Source organism: Mustela nigripes, chromosome 13, assembly GCF_022355385.1.
Source record: "Mustela nigripes isolate SB6536 chromosome 13, MUSNIG.SB6536, whole genome shotgun sequence".
NCBI classification, from domain to species: Eukaryota; Metazoa; Chordata; class Mammalia; order Carnivora; family Mustelidae; genus Mustela; species Mustela nigripes.
In genome coordinates, this window is record NC_081569.1 from 87,606,043 (window position 1) to 87,627,275 (window position 21,233).

Genomic DNA, 21,233 nt, shown 5'->3' on the forward strand with positions numbered 1-21,233 from the left:
GGGCTGTGTCCAATGGTAATTTCTCTTACTTTCCATGATTGTCTTAAGTTATTTGTTTTTCAAGAGGAAATAAAAACTAGACTGGTTATTCTTAACCCAATTTTACTTTTTTTGTAGTAATCCCTTTGGAAAATTATAGGAATCTAAAAGTCTGGTTATTCAAAAATTATATATCATATTTATAGTCAAATGAGATATTGCCATGATGCAAGTTTTTAGAGAATTTGGATCGTTGAGAATGACACTGAATTTCTTTTGTGGCAACAGCTTTATAATATTCATGCTTAGATTTGTTTTTATATAGTAGACTTTGAAAACATCTAATATTTATAGTTAGTCCTTTTCACTCAGGTTTACAAGAGAAGTATTCCTTAGAACATTCAAATTATTAATCCAATCACAAATATTATATTAGCCAATCATTTTAATTTTCTCTTTAATAGAAATGTTTGCCTTTTATTTTGATGTATTTGCTAATGTTATACCACCTGTATTTTCTTCTCTTTACCTGCTGTCAAAAAGGCAAATGATGCCAATAAAATGACCAAAAGGTAGAGAAGGAAAGAGGAGCAGCAGCAGTAGTAGTGACAGCAGCAAGGGATTAGGCAAAATTAGCAACTTCAATCATCTGTATCTAAATAACCAAGTCATAGGTTAAATCTCATATAGGGACCTCCACAGGAAATTACACTTGTGTTGCTATACTGAAATTTTAAGGTCACAAATATTATTAAAGATGGGGGAATTTCTATTCCTTGTCATTGACTTCCTGAGCCAGCAGCCAGTAACTGGTGGAGTCCTGGTCTGTGCTGACAACTTCCTGCACACACATGAGAATGGTTGTGGAGTGACTACAGAGTGATGTCCATGAGCTGGTACCATCCAGGGTGCTTAATGGTGCCAAATTTGGGGTATTCTGACAATGTGCAATGGAGGAGAGATGTCTAGGGCTTTTAGGAGGGATATTGTTCAGGCTTCAAGGGCTGCAATTCTGAAAAATTCTATAGTACCTTTAGATCTTGATATCAGAACTTATTGTGGAATGTCGGTTATGCTTTTGCATGTATTTGTAACTCAGTTAAAATCATTGTCTTATGAATATATATATATATATATATATATATATATATATTTTAAAGATTTTATTTATTTATTTGACAGAGAGAGATCACAAGCAGGCAGAAAGGCAGACAGAGAGAGAGGAGGAAGCAAACTCTCTGCTCAGCAGAGAGCCCAATGCGGGGCTCGATCCCAGGACTCTGAGATCATGACCTGAGCTGAAGGCAGAGGCTTAACCCACTGAGCCACCCAGGCACCCCTTATGAATATATTTTTTAAAAGGGATTGTGTTCATTTGTTTCTAAGCAAGCATGTTTGCCATTTTCATAAAGAGGATTCATAAGGGAGCCCTCTGAGCACTGTTATTTATGAATGATTTGAGTAGAACCTCTGGGAATATTATAATGAAAATTCTGATATGTGGAATGAGAAAAGTCAGTTAAGTAATTTTTCTTAAGGAACTCTTTTTTTTTTAAAGGATTTTTAAAAAAATTTTATTTATTTATTTGACAGACAGAGATCACAAGTAGGCAGAGAGCCAAGCAAAGAGAGAGAGGGAAGCAGGCTCTCCGCTGAACAGAGAGCCTGATGCGGGGCTCGATCCCAGGAGCCTGAGATCATGACCTGAGCTGAAGGCAGAGGCTTAACCCACTGACCCACCCAGGTGCCCCAAGAAACTCTTTTAAGGGGATATCCCTTCTAGCTGGATGTTTGTCACATTGTTATTTTTTTTTAAGATTTTATTTATTCATTTGAAACAGAGATGCAGAGTGAGAGAGCATGAGCAGAGGGAAGGCAGAGAGAGAAGGACAAGTAGACTCCCTGCTGAGATGGGAGCCCCATGTGGGGCTCGATCCTAGGACCCCGGGATCATGACCTGAGTTGAAGACAGATGCTTAACCATCTGAGCCACCCAGGCACCCCATGTCTCATAATTTTAATCTATTTGGTAATCTCAAAAGCACAGATGTTCAAGACTCTGAATGAGTGCAAACAATATAATAAACCCTTTATAATTAAATATTAAAAAAAAACTATTGTATAAGTTTTCACATTTCAAATTTTTTCTTGTTATTTTGGTAAATATTACACACTGACAATATCGTCAGGCTAGTGTATAATATGAACTGGCTCATTATCAACATTATTTTATTGCTAAAGATAGATAGATGTTAATATATTACAGCTAGCCTTGTCTACGTTATACGTTACAGTCAACCTGCAGTTGATCATGGTGGGAGTATTTACACTTTGGAATTGCAAATGTCACAAATCAGGCCTCCTACCTCCCACCATGTTAAAAAACCATGTTATTGTTTAACATTCATCAGTACACATTGGGTATAAATAGAGCATAGCTTTGAAGTTGGCTAGATCTAGGATAAAATTCTACTTCTCCCTCTCTCTCATTCTGGCAAATTATTAAACTTTCTTAATTTCCCATTTTCTTAGTACAAAAAAAGGCGTATTGTGAAAATCAATTTAGCTAATGCACAAAGCACTTGGCACAGGCTTTTAATGTAGTTTTGAATCCTTTCTCCACTCTCCTGGTAAGATTGGTCCCAGAATCTGGGGTGAGAATGAAGTAAAATGAAGGTCAAGATTCTACAACTGTGGATAGAGAAGAAGGGCCAGAAGCTGGGCCTAGGAAGGACATTCTGTGTTAGGAATGGCATGACTGAAATAGTTACTCTCAAGATCTGTCCAGGGGAAGTGAAGAAAAAAATCCTGGAAAGTAGAAGCCCTTATACAGCATTATAATACCTCTGCAGAGGCAGGGCTAGCCCTAAGTCTTTCTATTTTAGAGAACCGTGCTGAGCTGGAGTAACAAGCCTAAGCCTGGAGAGTGGGAAACCCCCTGGGTATGCAGACTGAGACCTGGATGAGGTATTAGAGTGATGGAGCCTGCAGTCTTCCAGCAGGGACTGCACTTGGTCCTGAACAAGGCAACTTCTCCTCCAAATTCATGATTTTAGGCCATAGAGAAGTTGATGGAGCCTGAAAAATACACTGTCCCAGATTTGGTAGGAGAAAAATTAGGACAGTTTCCACACACATAATGTCAGAACAAATGTGGTCTGGAAAGAGCTTCTCACATTAAGCAAAATCAAAATAAAGCAAACCAAGAAGAATTGGAACTATGGCAAATCACCCAAACAAGCATACAAAAATCTCTATATACATAGCGAGAGGAAGAGGAAACCACAGAAAGAGCACACAAACAAAGAAGGACACAGTCTGAAAGAAAATGTTACCCAGGAAAGCACATTCCTTTTGATTTGCTCTGTAGAGAAACTTACTGAAAACATGAATTTATTACAAGCAGGGCTCAAAGATAAGATAATTAAAGAACAGAATGGGATGAAAAGAGAGATTGCTGAAATATAAACCTGGTGATTCACAGACCTGTACCCCTGGGGATAAAAATATATGTTTATAAAAAATAAAAAAAAAAATAAAAAAATAAAACTCCCAAAAAAAAAAAAAAAAAAAAAAAAAAGAATATAGATTGAGATCCAAACAATACTATTGAAGATCTAATAAATACAAAGATTTCTTGAAAAAGTGTTCGTATTTTTTTTTTTAAGATTTTATTTATTTACTTGACAGAGAGAGAGATCACAAGTAGGCAGAGAGAGGAAGAAGCAGGCTCCCCGCTGAGCAGAGAGACCGATGCATGGCTTGATCCCAGGACCTGGGATCATGACCCAAGCCGAAGGCAGTTGCTTAACCCACTGAGCCACCCGGGCACCCCCAAAGTGTTCATATTTTTATTTCAAATTTTTCCTTCCAAAGAGGAGGCTGATTCTATAGTCACATAATCATTTTCATTTGCTTTTACAAAGACTTGAACCAAATGGAAAAGATGAAAGTATAGCTCTTCATTCAAGTGACTCCTAACTGCCAGTGGCCTCTAGAATGTATTTTTCAGTGCAGCAATGAAATTGTTTTATAAATCCCCCTGGTTTTATAAAAGAAAATAGTAGTTCTGGGATTAGTGCAGCTTGGAAAAAATTCTCATCTTCCTCAAATTTTGGTTAACAGTGTGTAACAGGATGGTGAATGAGACTTTTTTTATTTGGGAATTTTTGCTGAAACTCTGCAATGGAAAACAAATGAGGGTTTCCATATTCTACAGAGAGCCATCACTAAGCCCTGAGTTCTGTCCTTTGTATTCTGTTAAGAGATAACATGGACTAAAAAACAATTTTTAAAGATCAAAAAATAATTTAAAACAAATTGCATGAAATCACATAAAATAGATGAAGGATGTCAAAGGGTACAAACTTTCAGTTTTAAAGTAAATAAATCATGGGGATGTAATGCACAGCATGGTGACTCTACTTAGTAATATTGCATTGCGAATGTGAAGGTTGCTAAAAGTTCTTATCATAAGAAAAAATATTTTTAAAAAAATATTGAGAGAGAGAGAGCAAGCATGAGCAAGCAGGGGGAGAGGTAGAGGGAGCTAAAGAATGCCGACGTAGACTGATCAAGAGCACAGAGCCCAACCAGCTGGGGGTGGGGATGGGGGGGCGGTGGGCACTAGATCCCTAGGACCCTGAGATCATGACCTGAGCCGAAATCAAGAGTCGGCAGCTTAACTGACTGAACCACCCAGCTGCCCCAGGAAAAAGTTTTTTTTTTAACTGTACGATGATGCATGTTAACTAGACTAATTGTGGTGATCATTTCACAATATATACAGATATTGAATTATTATGTTGTACACCTGAAACTAACAAAATGTTATATGCTAATTATACCTCAATAAAAAAAGAAAAGCAAATCACATGAAAAGAGACAGCTGAATTGGCCCTGCTGCTCCAGCCGTCACCCCCAGTAGAGATCAGCAAAAGTTTTGGGCTTCAAGGATATTCAGATGTGCTTTTGAGTTCTTGATCAAGCAAGGAGTACTGTAGCTTCTCACTCGTGGTAGCAATCCCCTCACACACTGAGAAAGTGGTATTAAAGAAAATACCTCACAGGAATTGGGGGTGCTTGGAAGAAGATGACAGTGGTATCTCAACCCTGAATTAGATATCTGTTCCTGTGGGAGAAGATGACAGTGGTATCTCAACCCTGAATTAGATATCTGTTCCTGTGGCAGCCTTGCAGATCTGCTCACAGTTATGTAAGCAGTGGTGAGGCTGACTGGAAGCAACTACTAGGAGGAAGGGAGCAGCAGGTGAGGAGCTTGTGCCCGCATTGTTGAGGACATGGAGGGGGGGTGGGGGGGGGTTGTGGAATTTTATTACATAGGGCTGCTGATGCAAAGGAAACACTGTGCTTGACTGCCGGTGATGGCATCTGAGGCAAGGTTGGAAGCACGGACTCAGAGCCAACATTCCACATCAGAAGGTTGCGCAGTGGGGAGGTAGCCTCAGAGACACCAATAGAATTCACCTGTGCTCTCCTTATCACTAAAGCAAGTAATTCAGTGTCCACCACAGAGGATGTTGTTGGCTCAGAGGAGACTGCAGTTGCCTGGGGTAGGTAACAATGTTTTGGTCATTTTTCTCCAGGCTCTAGTTTCTGCTTCAAAAAAGCAAAAGCTAAAACTAGAAAAGGGAAGGAGGAAACTACAAGGAGGCTGAGTTAGGAGAGGGGAGTGTTTACTGAACTCTTAAATTTGGGCAGGTTTGAAACTGAGTCTCTGGCTCAGATTTTTTTAAGAGGTAAGAAAAGGAGATTTAAAGAGTGGCTTTTATTTTATTTTTTAAGATTTTTAAAATTTATTTGATAGAGAACACAAGTAGGCAGAGCGGGTGGCAGGGTGGGGAGGCAGGCTCCCCGAAGAGCAGAGAGCTGACGTGGGGCTCAATACGGGGACCTTGAGATCATGACCTGAGCAGGAGACAGAGGCTCAACCCACTGAGCCACCCAGGTGCCTCTAAAGAGTGGTTTTTAAAGACAATAAAACCATTCCATGTTTGGACTCCATTGAATTCAGGCTGTTGATATCAATACTGGGTATGCCATAAAATGTTACTATAGGCATTGCATAGGCTGCTAATTTTATCTTCTAGTGTGACTCATACATTTATGGTTAGAAACCATATGACATTTTTAATAGACTTGAGTTAAACCTCAGGCCAGAGATGATTGGCTATATAATGACACAGGAAAGCATTTAACAACGTCTTTACTACTAATGACCATCTTTGAAATGAGAAATATAAATTTCACTCATAATTCTTTAAGAATTATCACATTATTCATGTTTTTAAATCAAATTAACTCTGATGTTAAGCCTCCACTTTTCAAGGACACGAGAAAATATGTGATGTTTTGGGATTTTTAAAAATCTACATTCCTAGAATTTCCAAAATTCCTGTAAAACGTGCCACTATTCTTCCAAAGCACTTCCCTCTCCCCCGAGCTACAGAGTACTTTTGGGTCCTGAGTTTTTGTTTGCTTTAAGCAAGGGAAGACCACTAAAAATTTTTTGCTTGACCTGCAGTGGGACTGAGGCTATTTTATGCATTACTGGCCTGGTAAATTTTGCTGATTTTCCCCATTCTTTTTAGCTGTGCTGGAAAAAGTGGAAAGTCTGACCCATGCACCCAGTTTCTTGTGTCACCCCTCTAAGGATTCTTTTCCATATCCTCCCTTTGGGGGAGGATTCTACATGTTTGCTCCTAAATACGCCTTTTTTCCTATTATAGTGAAGGGGATGTTGACACTATCAGCCTTTTCTTATTAATTCGCCATGTTACCCAACAGTGCTTCTGGAATCCTTGACTGATAATAATGAATAGACAAAAGATAGAAGAAAACACAGTGGAAGCAAAAGGATAGCAGTAAAAGTAGGATGAAAAGGAAGGAAAACCAGGTAGAATAGAAACAAACTATGGAATGCTAAAGTGATATTGGAAGTTGCTTTTTAATTCCATCTGTGGAACTGGCATTTCTGGTCCATCCTGCTCCATGGTTTTCTGGTCTGCATAATTGAATGGATATCATTGAAAGGGTGTATGAATGGCATTACTATGATTAAAAAGCAGAGTCTAAGAAGCTCGCTGTTGTGTGAAAGTGAATGAGCACGGCATTTTACTAAACTGTTACCCTGCTTTGACAGCTGTTATGCTGCGATAAATGATTTCAGAATTAATTGAAGAGGTTATTATACTATTAAAACCTACTTCCACTGAGCAGTAATAATGAGAATTCATTGTTAGTCAGTGAGTGTCCACCATTCAGTGATGGGAAATTTGTCTTCTAGTATTCTATGTATTGTTTTTGAAACACATCTCTATTAGACCACTTATTAGAACTTAATTTATTTGAAGAGGTGTTAACTTTTTATCTTTCCATTGAAGGCCCAGATTGTCACAAATGGGTCAAGATCTCCCTATTCCAAGCTTTTCTTGCCTTTCGGTATTCTCCTATGATCTCGTTTTCCCCCCAGTAAGTTACCAAGTGATTCAGTTACAGCTGAGTTGAATCTTCCAATTCATTGCTGTTAAATTTCTTTAGGTATGTAGAAGAGTTCCTTATGAAAAACCCCTCAGAAACCAATTTCTATTGATAGGAAAGATAATGCCTTCTTTTTTGCGTTGTTAAAGGAGTAACTATTCCTATTAAATGCTGTTCCATCAAGTATGTTTTAAACATTCCCATGAGCTCACCTCTATTCCAGAGTATCTGGAAGTTGTTGGAGGAAAACTTAATAACTTTCTTTTACGTATACTCCTTAGATAAGGGAAATCGTGTTGCAGCCAGTGGGATTTTTAATGACCTTGTGAATTCACTTTGGGTAGTTTGGACAATGAACCAGGTTCTTCATCAACCAGCAGGAGGAGCTGCACCTAAACTTACTAGCCAGGGGCCAGGTACTTACCCTTCCATTATCAGTAGGGGCTGTCCCTAAAGACCTCGTTTCCAGGTGATGGGCAGCTTACTTTCCTCAGGCAACTCCTGTTAAATAGCTGGTGCTCCAAAAGATTGTTTTAGTAGCAATTGTGCTGTAAGAGGGGAGAACAAGTGCACCTGAAACTAATGGAACATTGTCGACTATACTCAAAAGATGGTGGGGGCCGGGAGTAAGAGACCTTCCCCTGGAACATGAATGCATTCTGCATGCGTAGCAGAGCACACTGGTTCTTGTTCACTTTTCTGAGGGATGATGGTAGGGTGAGGGACTGGAGTCTTCTCTTTTTTTGACCTAAGTTTCTCTAGTAAAGCCTGTATGGTGTTACAGAATCAAGGGATCCACCTTGCAGGGCATAAAGCCACTCAGTATTGATTCTTGTAAACTATGTAAGGTACTATTTTATTCCTCTGTTTTCTCTGAGCAGGAATTTCCCCTAAACATGCCTTGTCTTTTACTCCTTGCTCTTTCCAGTCATGGTTGATTTAATTATCTGGCTGATGGCAAAGAACATTGATCGAAATTTATCAGTTGTCAGAAGGAAACCTATCAATAGGCCTAAATGAAAGGAATTTTTTTTTTTTTCCTTCTTTTTAACTCTTCTCTCTTCCCTCTGGAAGAGAGGAAATGGTGACTTGTGCACCTGCTTTGCTCTATAGACTCAAACCTTCCTGTGGGGTAGTCTGTCCCTAGGGCCAGATTTGGAGGGCAGGAGGTTTTCAGGCTTGGTCAATTCTCACATTAAGCCGTATCTTCCGACTCCGCCTTTACCGGTGACAGGGATAAAATCTTAGGCTCCCATTTGCCTTGTGCATCTCTTATTTTTTGCTGGTTCAAACTTGGGGGAAAGGAATGGCACTGATTGGGCCTGTTTGGAGTCCAGCATCTCCAGCAGGGAACTATTGACGGATTGAAGCACTGCATAGAGAGCTTCTCTATTACACAGATACTCCTGTCTGTGATTGATTTACTCTCAGTTAAAAGGTGGGGCTGGCTGTAGGGAGAGAGACTTCAGACTTCAGATTTCAAATTCCAAATGTTTGCAACTAAGCACTTGGATCTGGTGAATTTGAAGAGGCCATCTCACTAGAGAAACTTTCCTTCCAGCTCAGTGAACAAATTAATAGGCCTTTGCTTGTGGCCCAAATGCTTTGCTCAGCCCCATTCTTATTGTGGCAAAGGTGTCCAGATAGAAATGGAATAATATTTTCTGTGAAGTCTGGTCCTAGATAGTCCATAACTTAACTCTGTCCTGGCTCTTGAGCAGTGCTTAAATGGCTTTAGGAGTCTCTATAGAAATAAACCATATTTTAAAGAAGTAATCAGGCATGCAAATTCTAGCATTTAAATGGAAGTAAAAATTGTATGACACTATAAACATGCCATAAATATATGGCGTGGTAGGTTGGTTTGTTGGGGTAGGGAGTTTAGGAAGAAGAATCTTTTATAGTTCCCTGAAAGATAGAATGAATGGAAATAACCCCCAAAATGATTTAAATCTGAAGTGGGTTTGTCTGTACAAGTCTGATTACAGCTTCTTTGTGCATTATTAGGCCTCAGTGGATGATTATATGTAACTACACTCTGAATTTTGTAAAATGTATTTGCTGTTAGAAATAGAGTGAATAAACAGGAACTTAGTAAAGTTTTCTAATTCTAGTATAACTAGTGCTCATTAGTTTCAAGTGTACAATGTAGTGATTCAACATTTCTACACATTACTCCAGGCCCATCATGATGAGTATACTTTTTTTCCTATAGAATGTTCCTTTTCAAAATTTTATTTAAATTCTAGTTAACATAGAATAGTGGTTTTAGTAGAATTTGGTGATTCATCACTTACATATAACACTCGCTGCTCATCACAAGTGCCCTTCTTCCTACCCATTACTCACTTAGCCCACTCCCCACCTCCCTCCCTCCATCAACCCTGTTTGTTCTCCATCCCTAAGGGTCTTTTATGATTTGTTTCCATCTTTTTCCCCCTCTTCACCTATGTTCATTTGTTATTTATTTTTGTTCTTAAATTCCATATGGGAGTGAAATCGTATGGTATTTGTCTTTCTCTGACTTATTTCACTTAGCATAATACACTCTGGCTCCATCCATGTCATTGTAAATGGCAAGATTTCATTCTTTTTGATGTCTGAGTAATATTCCATTGTATGTATAATATACAACATCCTCTTTATCCATTCATCAGATGATGAACATTCGGGCTCTTTCCATAGTGTGGTTATTGTTAATAATGCTGCTATAAACATAGGGGTGTATATACCCTTTCAAATCAATAGTTCTGTATCCTTTGGGTAAATACCAAGTCATGCAATCACTAAGTTGTAGAGTAGTTGTATTTGTAACTTTTTGAGGAAACTCCATCCTATTTTTTAGTGTCTGCACCAAGCTTGCATTCCCACCAAGTGTAAGACGGTTCCCCTTTCTCTTTGTCCTCTCCAACATCTGTTGTTTCCTGTGTTGTTAATTTTAGCCATTCTGACAGGTGTGAGGTAGTATCAATAAGTGTACTCTTTAAATATCACATCTTTATCCATTCATCTGCCCATGGACACTCGGGTTGCTTCCACGATTTGGCTATTGTAAACAATGCTGCAATAAACATAGGGATGCATGTATCCTTTCAAATTAGTGTTTTTGTATTCTTTGAGTAAATATCCAGTAGTGTGATTACTGGATCATAGGGTAATTCTATTTTTAGTTTTTTTAATTTTGATTTTTAATTGAAGTTTTATTAACACAGAATGCAATATTGGTTTCTGGAGTAGTGTTTAGTAATTCATAATTTACACTGAGGAGCCCCATACTGTTTTCCACAGTGGCTGCACCAGTTTGCATTCCCACCAACAATGCAAAAGGACTCATTTTTCTCCACACCTTTGTCAACACTTGTTGTTATGTTTTTGATTTTAGCTATTCTGACCTATATGAAGTGATAGCTCATTGTGGTTTTAGTTTGTATTTCCCTGATAAGTGATGTTGGGCATCTTTTCATGTGTCTGTTGGTCATCTGTATGTTGTCTTTGGAGGAATGTGTGTTCATGTCTTCTGCCCACTTTTTAATTGAATTATTTTTGGGGTATGGAGTTGTATCCACTCTCTATATATTTTAGATACTAACCTTTTATCCAATATATCATTTGCAAATATCTTCTCCCAAAAGGAGCTTCTTTTTAAAAATTAGAGCAAATTGTATAATTCGTGAATGTAAGCTTAAGTTAATCAAACTGTCTTAGTGATTGAAAGTTATCACTGAGTTCATTGTATTGGAATGCTTTTTAGGTAAAAGTAAAATCTTTATGACAATCCGTGTAGGTGAATTTGTTACTATATTTGAATATACTGCTTGAAATCATATTACCTGTCTACAGCAAGTGTAGCTGGATTAAATTTGTCTAAGCTTTCTGTAGAGGATCAAACAAATTTGGGAAAGTGACAAAATAGTAAGAGGAGAGAATCTGCTTCTTTCTCCCTCTTGCATCCAGTTCTCAAACCTTGAGATTTCTTAACTTTGCATTAGATACATTATTTATGCTTTTCTTCCATTTTCACCTTTTTCTTTCTTTCTTTCTTTTTTTTAAAAGATTTTATTTATGTATTTGACAGACAGAGATCACAAGTAGGCAGAGAGGCCTTTTGCATTGTTGGTGGGAATGCAAACTGGTGCAGCCACTGTGGAAAACAGTATGGGGCTCCTCAGTGTAAATTATGAATTACTAAACACTACTCCAGAAACCAATATTGCATTCTGTGTTAATAAAACTTCAATTAAAAATCAGTAGGCAGAGAGAGGAGGAAGCAGGCTCTATGCTGAGCAGAGAGCCCAATGCAGGGCTTGATCCCAGGACCCCAGGATCATGACCTAAGCCGAAGGCAGAGGCTTTAACCCACTGAGCCACCCAGGTGCCCCCAATTTTTACCTTTTTCTTTCTGGTACCTATTTCCTTCTCTTACTGTTACCAATGATGTTTATTCATAACTCTGTTCCACATTTTTTCTGGACTGTGACTCCTTGAGGAAAGGAATTACAGAATAATTGTTGTATTCACTGAACTGGGCCTACACAGGATAGTACAAAATTAATATTAACTAAATGAGCTATTAGTATGTGAATACAAAGTAGTTTTGTCCTATAGATACCTCTTTTTGTAATGTATTTGTGTTCTGGTTTTATATTACAGAAGACTATTTTGCATATATTCTAATGCAGAACAACTTTGTTCTGATGTTTGTTCTTCAACAAAGTAGGTTTAATTGCAAAACATGCTTCTTTGCAAAGTTCCAGTGATGAGTCATTGGTTTTCATTATAGTACTGGTATCTAACAGTACATATTCTGTTGCCCATGCCATCACTACTAATGAAGAAGTACTTTCAAAAAGTGGAGTGGACCATTGTTCTATCTTGTCAGCCTAACGAGACTGCTAGAAGAAAGTGATCAGCTATTTCTTGGAAGTTTACTAAAACTGCTTCCCCCCAAACCCCCAAACATGTTCCTGGGTGTCAAAATGGATACGTCTGCTAATCCTTTCTAGATTCTGGGTGAGTATCTTCTATAAGGAATATAATTGGCGTATCTTTGAAATGACTCCATCTAGTATTTATTGAAAGGATTCAGATATAGCTATTGAACAAATGAATGAAACTGCAAGCATAGGGTTGGTCCCAACCACATAGAAAGTGGTTTATCATTCCTAGGAGCTGTGGAATCTAGATGTGTGATAAGAATTACAAAGATGCAGGGAATGTGCTATGGTGAGTGCTGTGAAGTGTGTAAACCTGGCAATTCACAGACCTGTACCCCAGGGGATAAAAATATATTATATGTTTATAAAAAATAAAAAATTTAATTAAAAAAATTACAAAGATGCAACTCAAGCATGGATAGATGTCCAGTCTGGAAAGAGGGACGTACCTATACCAACACTACACCTCCTGTCCCTACTTTAAACATCCTCTAGGAGCTGGTCTATGCCACACCACTTTCTTTGAAAATTCTGTCTTACAGAATTTTATTACATAACCTTGTTTGTGAGAGGCCTAATATGAGAAAGGCTAAGGAGTTTAAGAACAGACTAGTTTACCAAAGGTTTTCCATAATATATATGCATATATAATCATCAGGAGAAGTGATGGGCTTTTTTGCTTTGTTTCCTTTTTTGTGCCCCCTCATGCAGACTTCCAGTGGTCTTCCTAGGATGAGGAAGATTTAATAAAGATATGGGAAGAAATATTTTGACATTTTAGTATCTTCCATTATTAACAAACTGACATTTTGCTTTATAAATAAACTGGGGTTTCCAACTATCTGATATTTTTAACTGAAATACTATTAAGATTCCTGTTCAGAAAATATATTGAGAAAATGTCAGATGTGTAAATGTCTTTTTTTTCCCCATCAAGTATATTACTATGTTATTCTGACCTGCCTTAAGTATTTCTGCTCATTTTCAAGCTCTGAAATATTTGCTACAAGAACGCTGCCACTGGGCTAAGAGCCTTTGAGTCTTAAGATGCCTCTCTGGAGCAATGCATATCAAGTAGGCAGGCCATGAGGAGTCATGCAGAAATGCTGAGTAGTTTCTTCCTACGTATGCATAATTTGGGGCATTACTATTCTTCACCTAAGGTTTACATTTCTGCTGTTTCTAAATGAGCTTTTAGGTATTTGGAACCTAAAAGCTTGGCCACTTTAATCAATAACTTAAAGAATTAGTACTAAAATTCCTTAGAGAAAGAAATGTAAAAGTTTTCAGCATGAAATTTACATTCCCCTTGTGCAAGGGCTGTTTTTTCCAGTAATTACAGTCAATAAATTTATCTCTGAAAGCACAAATGTGTATGCAAGAATCTTCAAACATCTGGTGAAGTGCTTTCTTTGAGAAAAGCCAAAAATCTAGTGCTTTGAGGTTGGCAAACTATGAGAAATCTTTGGAAATGAAATCTTTTTTTTTTTTTTTTTTTGTACAGGAAAAAGAACGTTTCAAATTTTGGTTTTTGGGTACCCAATTATCTTTTTAAAAGAAAACATTTTGCAAATTTGCTAAACTGATTAAGTCTATTGCAATTCCTGTTAAAAGCTCTATAAAGTAAGGATTACATATAATCTTAACTAATAAATGTGATGGATTAAATAACCCAGAAGGCTCCTTAGAGGCAATGAATTTTTGAAAATTACATGTTTTGAATTTTATCAGGTTTTTAAGGAGGAAAAAATATGGTCATCAATAAATGTAACATGGTAAATGTGTATATACTTTGTCAACAAATGTTAAATATATTTATATTTAATACTTCTAATACCCTTTGGTATCTAAAATAGCCCCTGTTGCGTTTTCTAATCATAAGCTAACTTTTCAGATAATTAACTTCTAATTAAGTAAAAATTTTTGTGCTAGCAAATGAACTAAACTCTGAAGCAAAAAATAAATGCTTCTCTTTTTCCCCTTGCTCCTTTTGCCCTTTTTCCTTTTCTCTCTTCCTTTTTCCCTTTCTTCCCTTTTTCCCTATCGACACAATTTCCACATGTATGACTTGTTAGGCACTGGGGAAACACAGGTAAATGTCTTCAAGGAACTTGTAATTCATTGAGGAAAATGTACTAATCAAAAACTAATGTGATCAGCAACCTAACGGTACATGAAAATCATATGGAGAGATATTAAGTATTCAAGCCATTCCCGTGCTTAGAACAACACAATCTGAATCTGGAATACTTTGAGGGATGGGAATTTGTCTATGACTTGGTGAGGGGAAAGGAAAGAGGCCTTTGGGAAAAGAGAATACCCAAATATCCAAATAAAAATTTGGAAACAGGGGCGCCTGGGTGGCTCAGTGGGTTAAGCCGCTGCCTTCGGCTCAGGTCATGATCTCAGGGTCCTGGGATCGAGTCCCGCATCAGCGTCTCTGCTCAGCAGGGAGCCTGCTTCTCTCTCTCCCCCTCTCTCTCTGCCTGCCTCTCTGTCTACTTGTGATCTCTGCTGTCAAATAAATAAAATCTAAAAAAAAAAAAAATTTGGAAACAAGATAGTAAAATTCAAGTAGTTCTTTTGGGTCGAAACAGATGGAGTGTGGGAGATTAGGCTGGATATGTAGGCATGGGTTAGATTTGAAAGGGTCTTTTGCTTAGTAAGGGATTTAGACTTGATCCTATAGTACAGGGGTTAGCATATGTTCTCCTGCAGTAAGTCAGGTAGTAAATGCTTCACTTGTGGGATATAAATCTCTGTAGCATGAAGGCAGCCACAGATAATATGTGAACAAGCATGTTTATATTCTAATAACTATTTATAAACAATGGGAATACAGATTTTCTGTAATTTCTACTGATCATGAAATATTTCTCTTAATATTGGGTTGGGGAGGAACAATTCTTAGCTTGCAGGTGATACAAGAATAGATTGCAAGGCTGGATTTGGCCCATGTGCTATACTTAGATTGCTGACTTCTGCTATGGTAGATAATCTAATGAACTATCATTGAAGAGTTCTAATCAGGAAAGGCATAGGCTCTTATTTGCATTTTAGAATGGTTTCTCCAGTGCAGCATTTTCGAAACCATGCTCTGGGCAAGAAAGATCCCAAAAGCAGATCTTAAGAAATGCTCTGTTATATTGTTCTCTTAGAGATTCACAAAGCATTGGGGTATTAAAGGCTCCGAGAAGGGTTGCAGAGAACAACTTATTTAATTTTGTTGGCTAGTGTTCATTACAGTAAAACATGACTGAGGAAGTATAGTGGCCACTATATTAATGAAGTTCAGTGAAGATCATCAAGATCAAATCAGCAAAATCTGTTGTAATACTCATGGGAAAATGAAACAAACCAGGCAGTAATGAAAGTGTAAAAGCTTCATCCCTATCAAGGAAACACAATTTCTAGAGGAGAAAGAGTAATCTTAAGTATTTTTCTTTTAAATAGGAAACATTTCAAGAAACATGAGTTTTTTACACACAGTATTAAAAAACACATTTTTAAAATTAATTAATTTATTTGACAGACACAGTGAGAGAGGAAACACAAGCAGGGGGAGTGGGAGAGGGAGAAGCAGGCTTCCCACTGAGCAAGGAGCCCGATTCGGGGCTTGATCTCAGGACCCTGGGATCATGACTTGAGCCAAGGCAGATGCTTAACCAACTGAGCCACCCAGGTGGTCCCCCAAAAATGCATTTTAGAAAACAGCAACAAACAAAATGAAAAATATTTGAGAACTTAAAGTAGGAAATCCTGAGTCAAAATTTATGCTACCAAGTCCAATAGAGGTAGATCCTGTCATTTCCACATGATCAAATGAAGGTGCTTGGAGATTGTCTTAATATTATTCCAATGTTTAAGAACGACCATAAGAAAAGGATTTACTAAAATCCCTTCAAAGACTATGTCAATTAGGGTTCTTGATTCTCAGCAGAAATTGACTAGATAACTTAAAGCTAAAAGGATACCTATTAGAAATACATTAGATAGTCACAGGCTTCAAAGGAAGGTAGAGAGTCTGACTCAGAAAACTGTGAGTACAGACAGCAGAAACCAAATCTGGGTCACATCATGCCACTGGAACCATCTTGTTAAATGCTGTAGCTGGGAACATGTGCACAGCTGATGGACTGCTATGGCGAGGCCCCACTTGTAATGGTCTTTTGCTACTGCCAGCTCCAGCTGACTTATTTTTGACTTGTCCTGTGTCTTCACATTTCTTCCCCCAGATCTAAAGCCCTGGGTAAGAATATCAGATAATCTGACTGGCTGACCCTACTTTCCATGTCTGTATCCTGGATCCTAGGGATAAATACTATCTCCTTCCTTAAACTTCCATGGTTAGAAGTGGGATACTCTATTCTATCAGTATTATAACCAATTGAAAATTCAATACAGATAGTATGTGTTGCCTGTCCCCCAAATGATAAATATCCACCCCAAAGACCCAAGAAAGGGTCTTGTGAATAAGATGCTTTATCTGAAATATGGTATTCTCATTACTGTGCAGACTAACTGCATTAGCTGGATTATAGCACTTAGAGGATAAGCCAACATTAAAGGAAACTTCCAAATGTAAATGTGATTTGATAAACTTGAACCTTTGGGATGCTGTAGAATTAGAACAGTTTTAGTTTTTAGTGAATAGGATTCAGTGATCTACTAAATTCCAGAGAATTCAAATAGACACTATCTAAAATCTTTCTGATGATCTCAACAGATTTTCTTGAAAAGAACTTAAGAGTTAAAATTTAAGTGCTACATATTTTTATGTAGATTGAAAAATGTCTTTTGTCAAAATCCTTAAATCTTTAGAACACAATATTGATGATTAAACCATTTGTATACCTCCATTTTGTTCCTATACTAATTAAGGGTAGAGTATTAAGAAAGCTTCACCCTGTTCACTGGAAGTTATAAGTGAGTATTTCATTGCTTGCTGAGGCTTTTCTGTTGTCTTTTGTTTCTTTCCTTCTGGAATCTTGGAAGGGGAATTTGGCTATAAACTACCAAAATTGGTAAAATGATAGATACATGCTAAACTCCTTTAGGCGAATGAGTTGTCTTCTTTAGAGCTTTATTTCAAGATGTAATACTCCAAAAATCTAGTTAACTTTTTTTGGCCCTTAACTTTGGATGGTGATCGCCATCTGTTTCTATTTGTTTTAAAATAGATTACTGGAGAAGAGAGATTTGGTACTTTATAATAGAAATATAGACAGAGTGCTTTTAGAGAAGTGGTATAGGGACATACTTATCTTTCCCACTTGCCCTGACATAGCAGGCTAGAAATATGTGAAATAGGAGGAGGGGCAAGATGGTGGAGAAATAGGAGACCCTATTTCAACCTGTCCCCTAAAGTGAGCTAACTATCTACCAGAACATTCTGAAAACCCATGAAATCAGCCTTAGATGTAGGATTATACAGTTCTGGATCTTTAGGGGCAGAAGACACCAATGGAGAGGTAAAGCGCAGTGGGAATGATCAGACTGATATCAGAAGATAAACAGAATGCGGAGGGAGCCACCAGAAGTGACCCATTGGATAGAACTACCCCAATATGGAAAGTGCCCTGTGATTGGGGACCAGCATTAATTTGGAGTCTGGGTAACAGCACTCAAAAAGAGCAAAGATCTTAAGGGGCAACTGGTGGAATCAGGCAGTCTTGGGCACGGGTCTAAGCCCACAGACCAAGGACTGCCACCACTGGCAACCACCCGTGCCAGGGAGAGTGTGGCAGAGCCTTTAGTTCCTGGTCCTGAGCCCCCAGCTTTCTGGGGCTTGCACCACTGCTTGGCTAGGAGCACTCCCGCTGGCGTGTGTGAGGGAGTCTGGTGTGGGTGCCAGCCCGTGCTCTCTAGAACCAGAGCCTTTTGTGTTCTGTGTGCAGTGTGTGACCGGGATCTGAACTGTGCTTCCTATCCCCACCTGTGAATGCTCCTTGCAGGTGCTAGCCAGAGGTCTCTAGGACTGGCTGAGAGTCTGGACACTTCCAGCCCGGGCTTGAAGGAACAGTGCACTGTCTCTGGTTGGGATTTCTCGGCCGGCAGCAGCGGCCTGTGGAACTGAAGTCTGGACCCCAGACAGCAGTCCCGGCGAAGGCAGCCACTGGAAGTGGTCTCTCTGGACCAATATTGCTTGTGGTTTTAGTGGCACGGGTGTGCAGAGACAAGTGGGCACTTCGGGTGACCCCTGGGACAGTGGCTGGGGGTGTGCACTGCCTGTGGGAGGTTGCACGGCTCAGCAGAGTTTGCAAATGGGGAGTCTGTGTGTTCTGGAACACCCAGAGGGGAGCAGACTGAAGCTTCTCTCTGAGACAGAGGGCTAGGTGCAGTTTGCTTTCCACTAAACCTCCAAAAAGCCGCAAAAAGTCTCTAAAGAATAAAAACATCTAAGGAACAAAAGCCTGAAAAACCAGTATCCACAGAGCCCAGCCTGCTGATAAGGAGCAGGAGGACTCAACCCAAGAAGACTGACTGAAAAACAATGCGACAGGCCTCTCCTCAGAAAGCCAGATGAAAGAACAAGAAGACTACCACCCAGGGTCCCCATAAAACTGTAAAACCCCAATATCAGGGGAAAACAAGATATTAAGCTCCCGGTATTACCTGAAAACCTGTATATTTCATAGATACAACTTTTTTTTTTTTTTTTAAATTCCTTCTCACTATTTTTATTCTTTTAAAATTTTTAACCTACTTACCATCACAACTACAGGTTTAATACAATATTCCATAATAATCTTTTAATTTAAACTTTTTTCATACATATACCTGTGTTTTTCTTTTGCTTTTCTATTTTTTTTTTTAGTATACATATAGATATACGCTTCAAGGTAATCCTCTTTCCCTAATCAATACTACCCCTATATATAAACCAGTTTTAATCTCCCTTTACCTCTGGAAAGTTGAGTCCTTTAACAAAGATATCAAGATACACCCAGGAAGAACCAAAATAACTTTCCTTGCCCACATCGAGGATTTATAACTACCCTCCCATCTTTTTATTCTGTCAGTGTTACTGTGTATTTGTTTTTATTCTGGTATAATATAAATTTTATCCTTGGGGTTCATTTCGGCTGGGTTCTTCTTTTTTTTTTTTTTCTTGTCATTTACTTTTGTCCATCTTTTTGTTTGTCTGCTTTTGTTTGTATACCTTATAAATCTTACCTTTGGGGCCAATTTTAGCTGGGTCTTCTCTTTTCTCTCTCTTTCTCTTTTTTTCTTTCTTTTTTAGTGATGACTTCTGATTGCTTAGAAGCATTCCAGCGTGCACCTTGCCTGGATCATGGTTGATATATTCAGCTACATATCCCCTCAGCCATCTCTCACCAAAATGACTAGAAGGAGGAACACCCAACAGAGGGAAAATTCAGAAATTGCAACCTCTCCATCATAACTATTAGATATGAACATAAGCAGTATGTTAGAAAGGGAATTCAGGGTAACAATTATCCAGGCAATGGCTAGGTTGGAGAAAACCATTAGTAACAACATAGAATCTCTAAGGGCAGAAGTGAAAGCCACACAGGAAGAAGTTAAAAATGCTACCAATGAGATCCAATCTAATCTAAATACTCTAGCAGCTAGGGTAACTGAGGCAAAAGATAGAGTGAGTGATCTAGAGGACAAACTGATAGAGAAAAAGGATCGGTACGAGGCATGGAAGAAACCGTTTAGAAACCATGAAAACAGAATTAGGGAAATAAATGATGCCATGAAACATTCCAATGTCAGAATTATTGGGATCCCTGAGGGGGAGGAGAAAGAAAGAAGACTAGAAGACATAGTTGAACAAATTCTTGATGAAAATTTTTCCAATCTGGGAAATGGAACCAGCGTTTGTGTCCTAGAGGCAGAAAGATATACCCCCAAGAACAATAAATCTAGAAAGACCTTGAGACATTTGATTGTGAAACTGATGAATCATAATTTTAGACAGGAGCTCCTGAGGGCAGCTAGGGGGAAGAGGTTCCTTCTATACAGAGGAAGGTCCTTCAGAATAATGTCAGACCTGTCCACAGAAACCTGGCGAGCCAAAAAGGGCTGGCAAGACATATTCAGGCACTAAATGAGAAAAACATGTAGGTAAGAATACTTTATCCAGCAAGGCTGACATTCAAAATGGATGTTGAGATAAAGAGCTTCCAAAACCGGCAAGGTTTAAGAGTATGTGACCACCAAGCCAGCACTACAAGAAATATTAAGCGGGGGTTCTATAAAAGAAGAAAGAACCCAAGAGTGACATAGAAATTTATGGAGACGATCTATAGAAACAAGGACTTCACTGGCAACATGATATCAATAAAAACGTATCTTTCAATAATCACTCTCAATGTGAGTGGCCTAAACAATCCTATAAAATGCCACAGGGTTGCAGATTGGGTAAAACAACAGGACCTGCTCATATGTTGTCTATAAGAGACCCATTTGGAACCTAAAGATACATCCAGACTGAAAGTTAAGGGATGGAGAAACATCTTTCATGCCAATGGGCCTCGAAAGAAAGCTGGGGTAGTGATTCTCATATCAGATAAATTAGATTTTAAACTAAAGACGTAGTCAGAGATAAAGAAGGACACTACATCATTCTTAAAGGATCTATCCACCAAGAAGATCTAACAATTGTAAATATTTATGCCCCTAATATGGGAGCAGCCAACTACATAAACCAACTGTTAATCAAGATGAAGAGTCATATTGATATGATTACATTAATAGTAGGGAATCTTAACACCCCACTCTCAGTAATAGATCATCCAAGCAGAAAATAAATAAACAAGAGCACTGAATGGCACATTGCACCAGATGGAC

General features: G+C 38.4%; 1 long non-coding RNA gene across 1 annotated transcript in view; it reads left to right on the forward strand.

Moving 5' to 3' along the window:
- Positions 1-5,448: 5,448 nt before the first annotated feature.
- The window catches only part of LOC131998800 (uncharacterized), a 210,604-nt gene continuing 194,819 nt past the window's right edge, over positions 5,449-21,233 (forward strand). Inside the window, exon 1 of the long non-coding RNA XR_009398871.1 lies at positions 5,449-5,552. This is a non-coding gene — a long non-coding RNA (uncharacterized LOC131998800). The remainder of the gene's footprint in view (positions 5,553-21,233) is intronic.